The sequence below is a fragment of the Chionomys nivalis genome, chromosome 7, assembly GCF_950005125.1.
Source record: "Chionomys nivalis chromosome 7, mChiNiv1.1, whole genome shotgun sequence".
NCBI classification, from domain to species: Eukaryota; Metazoa; Chordata; class Mammalia; order Rodentia; family Cricetidae; genus Chionomys; species Chionomys nivalis.
Genome location: NC_080092.1, coordinates 65,968,379 through 65,982,076, shown reverse-complemented (window position 1 = coordinate 65,982,076; position 13,698 = coordinate 65,968,379).

Here is a 13,698-nt window from a genome sequence, read left to right as displayed (position 1 = left end):
CATGGTCTTGACCTCCTTACTCATATTCTCATTCCTTCCACTCCTCAACTGGGCACTGGGAGCTCAGTTCAGTGCTTTGATGCGGGTCTCTGCCTCTGTTTCATCAGTTGTTGGATGATGGTTCTATGATGATATTTAAGATAATCATCAGTCTGACTACAGGGCAAGTCAAAATCAGGCCCCCTCTCCTCTATTGATTGGGGTCTTAGCTGGGGTCATCCTTGTGGATTCCTGGGAATTTCTCTAGAGCCAGGTTTCTTGCTAATCCTATAATGGCTCCCTCAAGATATCTCTTTCCTTGTTCTCATCTCTGTCTTTCCTTGTTCTTGACTATCCCATTCCCTCAAGTTCTTCTCAACCTTTCCCTTCTCCCCACCTCTGCCCCTTCCACACTCCCTTCTTCCCCCACCCCCATGCTCCCAATTTTGTCAGATGATTTCTTGTCTGTTTCCACTTTCCAGGTGGATCTATATATGTTTTTCTTAGGGTTCTCCTTATTACTTAGCTCCTTTAGGATCATGAACTATAGGCTAGATGTCCTTTGTTTATAACTAGTATCCACTTATGAGTGAGTACGTACCATATTCATCTTTTTGTGTCTGGGTTATCTCACTCAGTAAAGTGTTTTCTAATTCCATCCATTTACATGCAAGATTCAAGATGTCTTTTTTTGCCGCTGAGTAGTACTCTAATGTGTAAATGTGCCACATTTTCTTTATCCATTCTTTAGTTGAGGGGCATCTAGGTTATTTCCAGGTTCTGGCTATTACAAATAATGCTGCTATGAACATAGGTGAACAAATGCCTTTGTAGTATGATAGAACTTCTTTTGGGTATATGCCTGAGAGTGATATTGCTGAATCCTGAGGTAGGTTGATTCCCAGTTTTCTGAAAAACTTTCATACTGATTTCCAAAGTGGTTGTACAAGTTTGCATTCCCATCAGCAATGGACGAGTGTTCCCCTTACTCCACATCCTCTCCGGCATAAGCTATCATTGTTGTTTTTGATCCTAGCCATTCTGACAGATGTAGTAAGATGGTATCTCAGAGTTGTTTTGATTTGCATTTCCATGATGTCTAAAGATTTTGAACATTTCCTTAAGTATCTTTTGGCCATTTGACATTCTTCTGTTGAGAATTCTCTGTTTAGTGGCCAGTCTGGTCTACAGAATGAGTTCCAGTACAGGACAGCTAGGGCTGTTACACAGAGAAACCCTGTCTCAAAAAACCAAAAAAAAAAAAAAAAGAAAAAGAAAAAAGAAAAAAGAAAAGAAAAAAAAAAGAAAGAGTTGCTTCCAATGGGGTGTCTGGGACACCAACCCAACCACAAACTCTTCAACCTACAATTTGTCCTGCCTACACTATGTCCTGAGGCAAGTATGGCACAGAAATTGTGGGAGTGACCAACTGATGACAGGCAGAGCTGGAGATCCATGCCCCTGAGAGGGAGCTCACTGAGGGCCAGGACCCAAAAGCAGGATACCCCAGAGTCTTAGGATAGAACTAAACATGAATGGCAAAAAAGAAGTCAATGAAATGGCTTCTAAGGCTATTCTGCTGTACCCACAGATGGGTACCTAGCCCAACTGTCATCAGAGAGGCTTCACCCAGCAACCGATGGATACAGATGCAGAGACCCACAGCCCAACATTAGGCTGAACTCAGAAAATCCTGAAGAAGAGGGGCAAGAAGGATTGTAGGACCCAGTGGTATTAAGGGTCACCACAAGAAAACTCACAGAACCACCTAACTTGGACTCATAGGGGCTCACAGAGACTGAACTGACAACCAGGGAGCCTGCATGGGACTGACCTAGGACCTCTGCAGATGTGTTACAGTTGTGTGACTTATAGTGTGGGATTCCTAGCAGTAAGAGCAGGAGATGTCTCTGACTGTTGTCTGATTTAAGGACCCATTCCTCCTGCTGGATTGCCTTCCAACCTTGGGGAAAAAGAGGGTTCCTGGTCTCACTGCAGCTTCATATACCATGGCTGGTTGATAGGCATGGGATACCTGCCTGTATCTGAGCAGAAACAGCGAAAGAGGAGTGGGTGAAGTGGGGAGGGGGGTTCTGAGAAGAGGGGAGGAAACGAGAGCTTTGGTTAGGATGTCAAAACAAGAAAATAAAATAAAAGAGTTGCCTTGGTCATGGTGTCTCTTCACAGAAATAGAACAGTGTCTAAGAGGAAGACATAGGAGATCAGGCAGTGACTGACCGAAAGCTTTCTCTCTGCTTCCCCTAACAGTGCTACAAGGGCCCATGAAGGCTGCAGAGGAGAGACTTTCCTCAAGGCTTACTCAGCTCTGGACTCTGCCTGCAGCAATGCCAGCTAGGAAAGCAAGATGTGAACCTTTAAAAGTGGTTATACTGACTTTCAGCATGGCATGGCCACTGAACTCTTTTTTTTTTTTTTAAAGATTTACTTATTTATAATGTATACAGTTTTCTGCCTGCAGGCCAGAAGAGGCACCAGATCTCATTCTAGATGGTTGTAAGCCACCATGTGGTTGTCAGGAACTGAACCCAGGGCCTCTGAACAAGCAGTCAGTGCTCTTAACTCTTGGGCCATCTCTCCAGCCCCGCCACTGAAGTCTTAAACTCATAGAAGCTGTGACTGTCTGTATAAAATCTTGCCTGTCAATATCATGCCATGGAGGGGGAGGGGCTTGTGGGACCCCACATTTTCCTGAAGATTTATATAAAAATAATGGTTGGTCAAGGGAAGGACATTTTTTTCCATGGTGTGGACACCAATATGGAGCATATGGAAACAGCTCTAATGAAAGCTGGAAAAATGGCTCAGTGGTTTAGGGCACTGACTGCTCTGTTAGAGGACCCAGGTAATTCCCGGCACCCACATGGCAGCTCACAACTATCTGTAACTCCAGTTCCAGGGGACTGGACACCCATGGCAAAACATCAATGCACACAAAACAAAATTAAATAAATTAAAAAAAACTCTAATGAAAATGTTCAGTCACAAAAAGTGGGGGAACATAAAAGTAGAAGGGAGCTAGCAGCTGGGAAAAGAAAAGGGATTAACAGTGTGAGGAAACAAGAAGAGGGAAGGGGGGTTGAATATGGTATAAACACATTATATACATGTGTGGAAATGTCTTCATGAAACTCATTATTATGTAAAATTAGCAGGCTAATCAAAAAACAGACAATTGCCATGTTTTCTCTCTCACATGTGATCTGGGGGAAAGACAACAATCTGAAGGCAGATGAGCTGACGGAAGGGGCGGGGCTGGGAGTGGGGGAGGGGAGAGGAGAAAGAAAGCGTGATGTGCGGAATGAGTACCAAGGAAGTCATTATTCCGTACAACTAATATGGGTTGATTTAAAGAATAAAATTTTGAAAAATAGTAATTAATGTGACTAGAGAGGTGGCTCAGGGGTCAAAAGCACTGGCTGCTCTTCCAGAGGACCCAAGTTCAATTCCAGCACCCACATGGCGGCTCACAGCTGTCTGTAACTCTAGTTCCAGAAATCTGATGACCTACCTCTTTGGTTCCACAGGATCCAGCATGCATGCGGGGCATATAAACTCACATAATCACAAACACACACACATACACACACACACACACGTGATGTGCATGCACACACAGACATGATAAAGATTTAAAGTAAAAACTTAAAAAAATAAACTCATGAGATGGCTCAGATGGTAACGTGCCCTACATGCAAGCCTGAGGACCTGAGTCCAATGCCCCAGAACAAACAGACGAAACCCAGGCACCATGCCACACACCAATAATCCCAGCACTGGGGAGGCAGAGGCAGGTGGAACTCTGTGAGTTCGAGGCCAGCCTGGTCTATAGGATGAGTTCCAGACAGTAATAATAATAATAATAATAATAATAATAAATCAATAGGGAAGTATGGCACATTCACAACTTTTTGTTTCTTGAAACAGAATTTCTCTGTGTAATAGCAGCTCAGCTCTGGCTGTCCTGGAACTCTCTTTGTAGACCAGGCTGGCCTCAAACTCAGAGTTCTGCCTCTGCCTCCCAAATTCTGGATTAAAGGTGTGTGCCACCACTATCCAGCTCATTCACAACTCTTTTTTTTTGTTGTTGTTGTTGTTGTTTTGTTTTTTGAGACAGGGTTTCTCTGTAGCTTTGGAACCTGTCCTGGAACTAGGTCTTATAAACCACGCTGGCCTCAAACTCACAGAGACCTGCCTGCCTCTGCCTCCCAGGTGCTGAAATTAAAGGCATGCACCACCACCACCCAGCAAAAAGGAAAAAGAAAAAGAAAAAATTGTCTAGTCCAGGCTGACTTGAACTCCGAGTCCTCCTGCCTCTGCCTCCTTTAGCAAATCCTACTGGTCTGCGCCACCAAAACTGTCCAACCATTCACATCTCTGAAGAGGAGTAAGAGGGAGTATTCTTTTAGGAAGTTTAGCAGACATACATCATCAGCTGACCCATCAAGCAATCAAGCATCCTTCACTCCCGTCTCACCACCTTCTCTACTGGAGTGGGACCACCTACCTACCCTCTTCCCTAAACTCCACTGGAAAATAATGATCTGTGATATCTGTGAAAAGTTTACAGAAGGTTCTTAAAGGTGCATGTGTTGTGGAAATTCATTCCACCAATAGCTTTTGGGATTCAAGCCATAGGGTGTGACTTCTGTGTGCTGAAGGATGTGATCTCTCATAAGGAAGAGGAAAGGTTCCTCTCGCTCCCTTGGGAGGTCGGAGCAGAAGCAAGCTTGTGCGATTGCTCACATCTCCCCGGGGTAGAGCGGCGGAACAGGGCGACTTCCACCTTGTTCTGTATTCCGTGAGTCTGTATTTCCCTTTGAGTATCCGTAACAAAGACAATTTGTAACACTCTCATCGCCTCTCCCATTACACATGCATTGGCACAGCCAATTTCCCTGCCCACAACTGAGACAAAAATACCGGGAAAAGTGAGGGAGAGTCTGACTACTGCTGAGTTACTCCTGCGAAGACCAAGAGATTAGCACTCTCAGTGAAGGGATTATAGTCATATCCCACTATACATGAATTATGATTTTTATATTACTATTTATATTTTAAAGATAGCTTCTGGGGGCTAGAGAAATGGCTCGGCGTAAAAGCACTAACTGCTCTTCCAGAGGACAGGTTCAATTCCCAACACCCACGTGGCAGCTCACAACTGCCTGTAACTCCAGTTTTGGGGAACACGACACCAATGACAAAACACTAATGCACATAAAATAAAAAAGTAAATAAATTTTTAAAAACCCAGAAAGATAGCTTCTGAATGATATTTATGAACTGGAAAACAAACAGGCAGACATGGTGTTTCCAAGGGTTTTCTCCTCTGCTTGGCTTTGACTACAAAACAGGCCCTGGGAGTTGGCTGGACTCACCCGGACAGTGTGGGGCTCCCATGCAGCAAGGGCAAACGTCACTTTGTTCTGCAAACCTGTCCTTACGCCTCCCGTCTAATTTCCCCAGGGTCATAGGCCTCAGAACAGACGTGGTGCTTCTGGGTTTTGAAGGATGAACCCGAACAGCGTCCCAGTTCTGCAGGGAACAGCGTGTCCTGGGAAGTGATAGAGAAGGCGACCGCAGCGGATGCCAGAGCAGGCTGGTGATGCAACAGCTGGCCCGGTCACCGCTCAGCTCATGCGAGGAATTAACTTAACCTCAACAATTTGAAAGAATAACCCACTTCTTGAGATTAATTTTTCATTGTTTGGTAAAGCAGAGGTATTACATACAAAGTTTAAATTAAAAATTCCTTCAGGTCTGATTTTGTATACTCAGCACTCTAGGAGGCCTTTGACTCTTTGATTCTCTCTCGGGCATTTTCCTCAAATAGATTGGGTGAATCGATGCTGGGCATGGTGGTGAACAAATCTCTGTGCCTCTGTCTCTCTGTCTCTCCTCCCCCTCCCCGCCCCCTCCCCTTTACCCTAGAGGAGCTCATGTAGCCCCGGCTGTCCTTGCTATGTAGCAGAGGCTGGTCTGGTCCATGAACTTCTGATCTCCCTTGCTTCACCTTCCAAGTACTGGGATTTCAGGTACATGCCCCCATGTCCCATGATTTTTATTTATTTATTTATTTATTTATTTATTTATTTATTTATTTATTTTTGGTTTGGTTAGTTTTGGTTTGGTTTGGTTTTTGAGGTGGGGTTTCTCTGTAAAAACAGTCCTGGCTATCCTGGAACTCACTCTGTAGACCAGGCAGGCCTCGAACTCACAAAGATCCGCCTGGCTCTGCCTCCCGAGTGCTGGGATTAAAGGCGTGCGCCACCAGGACCAGGCTTGAGTTGATTTTTAAAGGTGCCTTTCCACTTGCAGAGCTCCCATCAGGCATCCCTTCAGGCTCTCTGGTCTCTTCTGAGTCTCTTTTTCCTTCAGATACTGACCAGAGTCTGGGCCTGCATTCCCTGATGACCAGGCTCTCCTCATTCATTCTCTCAAGCCTTACCTACCCACTTTCCCAACCTTCCGCTATAAAAAAAAACAATAAAAGTATTTTTCTTTAGACTTTTTATGCTTTTGAAGACCACCTTATAACCCTTTTTTTTCTGAATTACTAACTGAAAACCAGAGGCAGCTCTGTCTATTGATTCATACCTGTAATCTCAACACTTAGGAAGCAGATTCAAAAGTTCATGGACAGCTTCAGCCCAGGCTGGCCTCAAACTCACAGCAATCCTCCTGTCTCAGCCTCTCCAGTTCTGCATTTACAGCCAATGTCCTTTCCTTGTACTTTATCGGGCTGGAGAGTCTTGGTTGTCATGGGTGTCTGCAGTTTATCTGGATTCTAAGTAAGGTTTCTAGAGAGAATTTAAACGATCCTGAGAGCACAGAAAAGTAGCAAGACTGAAAACTAAGAGCCCTGAACAGATATTAGTCTTCAAGAAGTGTAGCAATTTACTAACCATGAATTCTCTGTGGACCTCACAGGTGAGTCTGCCATAGTGTCGGCAGGAGGCATTCAGCCTTGGCCATCTCTGGGTGTCCATGTCCCACGGTGGGTGTGCCCCTGCAATTCTGTGATTGAAGAGAGTGGCCTTAGAGAGTTTCCAAGAGTACGTATAGTCCTATGACGCATACAGGCAGGAGGAACTGCTAAAGACACGAAACCCAAGGCAGAGCCTACTGAGAAAGTTTAGCCGAGAAGCCTCGCACAGCATTAGAGAAGGAATGCATGCGGCCCTCCAAGCTCCTAACCCTAGGAAGAAGCAAGCCTGGGCCAGGGAAGAGGCAAGCCTGGGCCAGGGAGGAGGCAAGCCTAGGCCAGGGAAGAGGCAAGCCTGGGCCAGGGAGGAGGCAAGCCTGGGCCAGGGAGGAGGCAAGCCTGGGCCAGGGAAGAGGCAAGCCTGGGCCAGGGAGGAGGCAAGCCTGGGCCAGGGAGGAGGCAAGCCTGGGCCAGGCACATCAGGAATTTGATGGACAGTGCTGCAGGAAAGGACTCTGACCCCAGACTTCTCTGTGCATAGGTATAGGGACACGAGAAGGAGTGTGGAACACTCATCAGCAGGGTTCTGATCTGAGGATGGCCATGGATGTAAGAGGGATGTGTGGGGACAAAGGGATCTAAATACTAGGGTGTTATCTGCTAGTGACGTCATCACTCCTTGCTGAGCTAGCTCTTTGCTAAGTTACTCAGAGATAGAGAAAACTGCCTTAGCAACCTAGCATGTAAAGGGCCTGTCTGCCCCGCCCCATGCCTTTGTTTTCCTTTGGTACTGAGGGTCAAGTCTTTCATTTTGCCACTGAGATACACCAACCCCAGTCCCTTTTCCTCTTCTCCTTTCTTTTCTTTAATTTGCTTACTTATTTGTTTAACTGAGATAGCGTCTCACGAGGTAGCCCAGGCTAGTCTCCATGTCCAGCCTTTAACTCGATTTGCTGGTCTAGAACTCAGAGATCCGCCTGCCTCTGCCTGCCAAGCGCTGGTATTAAAAGCGTACGCCCCCATGCCTGGCTACTGTTTTCTCTTTTTGAGAGCCTTGATAAAGAGCTCAATCTGACTTTGGACTCACAGCAATCCTCCTGCTTCAGCTTTCCAAGCATTGCACCACACCAGGTTTCTCTCCCTTCCTTCTTTCCTTCCTTCCATCCTTCCTTCCTTCCTTCCTTCCTTCCTTCCTTCCTTCCTTCCTTCCTTCCTTCCTTCCTTCCTTCCTTCCTTCCTTCCTTCTTTCCTTCCTTCCCAGGCTAGTCTCGGATCCCAGATCATCCTGCTTCAGCTTCCCAGGTGCTGGGATTACAAGCATGAGCCACCCTGCCTCTCTACCTGGCCTCCTTTCCCTCTTCCCTCTCTTTCTTTCTTTCTTCCTTCCCTCCCTCCCTCCCTCCCTCCCTCCCTCCCTCCCTCCCTCCCTCCCTCCCTCCCTCCTTTCTTTCTTTCTTTCTTTCTTTCTTTCTTTCTTTCTTTCTTTCTTTCTTTTTCAGGACAGGGTTTCTCTCTCTGTAACTTTGAAGCCTGTCCTGGAACTCACTCTGTCACTCTGAAGATCAGGCTGGCCTCGAACTCACAGAGATCTGCCTGCCCCTGCCTCCCGCATGCTGTCCTTGTCTCATTTCTAAATGTGGAATTTAAATGGAAGCAACGATCAGAAAACAATGAGCCATACACGGCAACTGATACTACTAGAAGTGGTTGGGTGGTGATTGGTGAGGAACAAACCAGCTAAGGAATTAAAATGTACAGCACAAGGACACCGTTAGAACCACAGAAAGGAGCCAGGCAGTGGTGGCGCATGCCTTTAGTCCCAGCACTCAGGAGAGAAAAACAGCTGGATCTCTGAATTTGAAGTCAGTCTGGTCTACAGAGTGAGTTAGCCAGGGCTACACAGAACTGTAGAGGGATGTTTGGCTCCCAATTTCTTTCTTCTTCGGGGAACAGGGATTCCTAGGACCTTAGTTACTTTTCTGTTGCTCCGGTAAGACTCCCCAACAGAAGCAGTCTAGGAATGGAGGGTTTACGTTGGCTCACAGTTCGAGGCTATAGTCTATCCTGTAGTAAAGGGACAGTGGCAGGAGCATGAGGCAGCTGGTCACATTGCATCTGATGGCAAGAAGCAGAGAGTGAGGAGTGCTTGTGTTCAGCTAGCTTTCCCCTTCCTGCACAGGGACCAAGGAAGTCGCTCTCTTTATTTTCCTAGGAGCCTGAAGAATCTCAACTATGCCGGTCTCAGCAGACCAGGTTTTTGCTTGCCTGTTGAGTCACTTGGCAAGAATTTCCTGAGCACTCCCCATGGGCTAGGACTTTCCCAGACACTTGGAGTAGAGTTGGGGGAAATGGGACAAAAATTATACACCTGGTTCTCTTGCCTCTACCAATCCTTTCAATCCCAAAACTTGTCCTGTCTGAATGTCCTGTTTCTGTTTCTCAGTTCTGGTTTCTCAACAAGAAAGGGCCCAGTGCTACAACCAGCTGCAAGTTTCAAGAAAAAAATCAGCCCCAGGTGCAGGTGAGGGAAAAGTTGCCACATTCCAGTAGGATAGTGTCTTTACGTCTGTGCTCCAGGCACTCCTCAGCTGTGCAGAGATATTTGTGAGATTCCAGGTGGATCCAGAGAGCTCAGTCATCCTGACAGTGGTATTGTAATAAGGCCTCTACTTAGTTTGGGCTGCTCAGCCCCGAAATGATCACACAGAAGCCATATTATTTGTAATACTGTTTGGCCAATAGCTTAAACGTACTTCTGGCTAACTCATATCTAAAACTAACCCATCTCTATTAATCTGCCTATCACCACATTGCTGTGGCTTACTGGGTAATGTTCCATCTGTCTCTGGCAGGGCTACATGGCTTCTCCCTGACTCCACCTCCTTTCTCCCAGCATTCAGTTTAGTTCCCCCCCTCCCCCGCCAGCTCTGTTCCCCTATAGGCCCAAAGTAGTTCCTTTATTAACCAATTATATTCCCAACATGTAGAGGGGAATCCCACATCACAGCCGTGACAGAAGGCAAGAATTAATGTCAGTCTCCTCTGGGGAAACTGAAGCAAAAAACGAAGCAGTGTGAGAACAAAGTCCATCTGAAGAGAACAGAGTGAGAGACACAGCCAAAGCAGGGGAAAGGAAGCCAGAAGCGGCAACAAGGAAGCAAGTCAGGAAGGTGTATTAGTGAAGATGAAGCCCAGAGAAAGCACAGATGGCGGGGCTGGTGGATCCACTGATCCAGTGACATCATCAGAATCCATCTCTTCATCCCATGCCACCTGCAGCGCCAACCCAGCATGCTTGTCAGTGACGTAACCGGAACAGACGCCCCCTGCTCGGCAGGAAGAAAAGGACCTTCCTAGAAACCTCTGCCAAGCCTGTGCGTTTACTAAGCTAGTCACGCTGGATTTTTCTCTTTCTTTTTTTCTGCAGTGCTGGGAATAGAATCCAGGACCTCACCCGTGCTAGGCAAGGGCTCTACCACTAAGCTACCTCCTCAATTCACATAGTAAAGCCCACAGTTCTCAAGTACAGGCAGTGTTTTCCCCAGAGGGACAATTAGCAACATCTAGAAACAGTGTTAGAAGTTCCATTTGCGAGAAAGTGTTACTGGCATCTAGTGGGTAGATTCTGGAATAACTGCTGAACATGGTTGAAGGAGGGTGCAATCTCCCCTAGTAGGGAGACAACATTGAGGCTAGAGAATGGTTTTTTGATGCAGACCTTCTCCCCTAATGGAAGGGGTGAGGCCAGAAGAAGCTGCTTATGAGTGGCTAGAGGGGCAGAAAAGAATATGGGAAAATGTCCTTCTCAAAAGCCAGGGGAAGTTGGGTTGTGGTGGTGCACGACTTTAAGCCCAGCACTCGGGAGGCAGAGGCAGGCGGATCTCTGTGAGTTCGAGACCAGCCTGGTCTACAAAGGGAGTTCCAGGACAGCCAGGCCTACACAGAGAAAACTCGTCTCAAAAAGCAAACCAAAACCAAACAAAAAGCCAGAGGAAGATTTTTCAGAAGCACACATAGTTAAGGGTGACAAGTGATACTGAGAAGTTAAGTAAATTTATCACTCAGCTGGACTATGTGTCAGTGACAGAGGGCTTGCCTGATGTGCCCAGGACACTGGCTTCAGCTCCCAACACTGCCGAGGGAGAAATACCATCCATTGGATGTATCCAAAGGGCTGCACCTTACCTTTGCCCAAGAAGTTCCAGGAAGAGTAGTGTAGATGAACCACGCACGAGGGAGTAAGGACTGCAGGAAGTGACGACAGAGGCTCTGATTCCAGCACAGGCAGGCCGCTAGGGACCGTGTCCGGGAAAAGGAGGAAGGCAGCTGAAGGGTTGAACAGAATGAAGATCGGCTTTAATAATGTGTAGATGTGTGTATTTGTGTGTGGGTATGTGGGGGGAGAGGCCTCAGGCTGTCCTGGAGTTGTGAACTCCCATGTGTGATTAGAAGGAGACCATCTTAGGCCTGCAAGCCCCCTTCACCCTGAGCCATCTCTCAGCCCAGAACTCATCTTTGAAAGTTGTTGAGCCGAGCGGTGGGTGGCGCACGCCTTTAATCCCAGCACTCAGGAGGCAGAGGCAGAGGTAGAGGCAGGCGGATCTCTGTGAGTTCGAGACCAGCCTGGTCTACAAAGGGAGTTCCAGGACAGGCTCCAAAACCATAGAGAAACCCTGTCTCGAAAAACCAAAAAAAAAAAAAAAAAAAAAAAAGAAAGAAAGTTGTTGAGATCCAAAAGGATAAGAGAAGACGGGCCCTGAGAAGAGCCTCTATGTGACTATAAATCATCTGGGGGTTTGAACTCATCCGGATTCCTGCTGAGCATTGATCCTGTCTCACTGGGCCTGGAGAAAGAGAGCCCAGGAGCCACTGTGCTTTTCTATTGGAAATAGAATCTTGTGGTATTGCTCAGGCCGGTCTTAAACTCAGGGAGGGGGTTCCACGCATCATCTTGCCTCAACTTACCTCCCAGTCTGGGCCCTCAGGATGCGCCACCACATCCACTTCCACAATTACGTTTATGTCTCTTTGTATGTTATTTGATACAGGATTTTGCTCCGTGGCCGAGGCCTTAAACTCACAATCCCCCTGTCTCAGCCTGCTGAGAGCTGAGACTGCAGGTATGCACCTCAAGGTCTGGCTCACGGTCTTTCAAATTTTGTTTTCCAGGCAGGGTTTCATGTAACCCAGACTGGTTTCAAACTGTCTTTAAACTCACTACAGATTTGAAGGCACAGTGGTTTTCCTTCCAAGTGCTGAGATTATTGGAATGAGCCCCCGTGCCAGCAATGCCTGCTCTGTGTTTATATTATCGCTCTCTTCCTCCTCCTTCCTCTTCTTCTCTGGGGTGTTAGGAATTGAACTCAAGGGCTTTATGCACGTTAGGCAGGCACTCAACCATTCAGCTAGAGCTTCCGGCCCTATATTTTTCCTTTATGTCTTAGAATCACAGACCAAAGTTTATCCTCATTACTTCTGCCTAATTGGATGAAGCTGAAATCATGGGTCAGCGAACAGTATCCCATAAGCCAAATCCGGCCAAGCACCTGTTGCTTTTTTGTTTCTTTAACTTTAGTTTTTGTGCCTACAAGTTAAGAATAGTTTTTATTTATTTTTAATTTAACACATCTGAAGTCATGTGGATAGCTAGGTAATAACCCTGATTGTGCCCGTTGACCCACAAAACCTTAACTCACCCGCCCAATTTTCCTTGTTAAAAAAAAAAAAAAAAACTTTTCCATTTCCTGATTAGATTAATGTGATAGCTAAAAATACCCTGAACTTGTTTTCCGCAGGCCTCTTCCTAGTACCTGAGTGCGGCTGGAGTCTTTCATTATGTGGACTGTAATAACCAGCTCAGCCATTCGGCATCCTACACAGAGTTCCCAGGAAACGAGAGGCAGAGGGCATCTCCTCCAGAAGGCTTCCTCTGTGGCCTTCTTCCCAGTGTTTGATCGGATGGGAGTGGGGGCGGAACAACACTCACAGGCGTTTAGCTCCAGCACTTGGAAGGTGGACGAGTGCCCTGAGTTCAAGGTCAGCCTAGCTGTGTATTTCTAGGACTGCCTAGGCTACAGAGGAAGACTTAGTCTCAATAAAAGAATGAAATAAATAAACAACAAAAATTGAGCCGGGGAGGTGGCTCACTGGGTAAAGTTCTAGTCGTGTAAGCATAAGGATGTGCATTCGGATCTCTAGTGCCCACAAACAGCCAAACCAGTCACGTGAATTTATAAGCCTGGCATTTTTATAACAAGATAGGAGACTGAGACTGGGGAATCCCCAGAGGCGTGTGGGCCAGCTCGTCTGGGACACAAGGACCAACACCTAAGGTCCTCGGACATCCACATGTCACTTTGTATTTACACACGAACACACACACACACCACACGAACAAATGCATAGTTAAAAAAATAAGACTAAGCCGGGCAGTGGTGGCGCACACTTTTAATCCAAGCATTAGGGAGGCAGAGACAGGCGGATCTCTGTGAGTTCGAGGCCAGCCTGGTCCTACAGAGTGAGTTCCAGGACAGCCAGGACTACACAGAGAAACACTGCCTCAAAAAATGGAAGAAAAAAAGACTAAATTGCTGCTGTTAAAGTGATGCTGTTTATGCATCCTCTCACTCCGGTTCTCTCTTTGCTGTGTTCTCTGCTTCACGTAGGTACAAGACACTGTGAACATGTATGCGTCATTCCCGGTGTTTTGGAACTGAGTTAATGGAAACCATTCCTAAGATAAGGAGTCTTCTGTAAGGGTTGCAGCAAGCTATCTG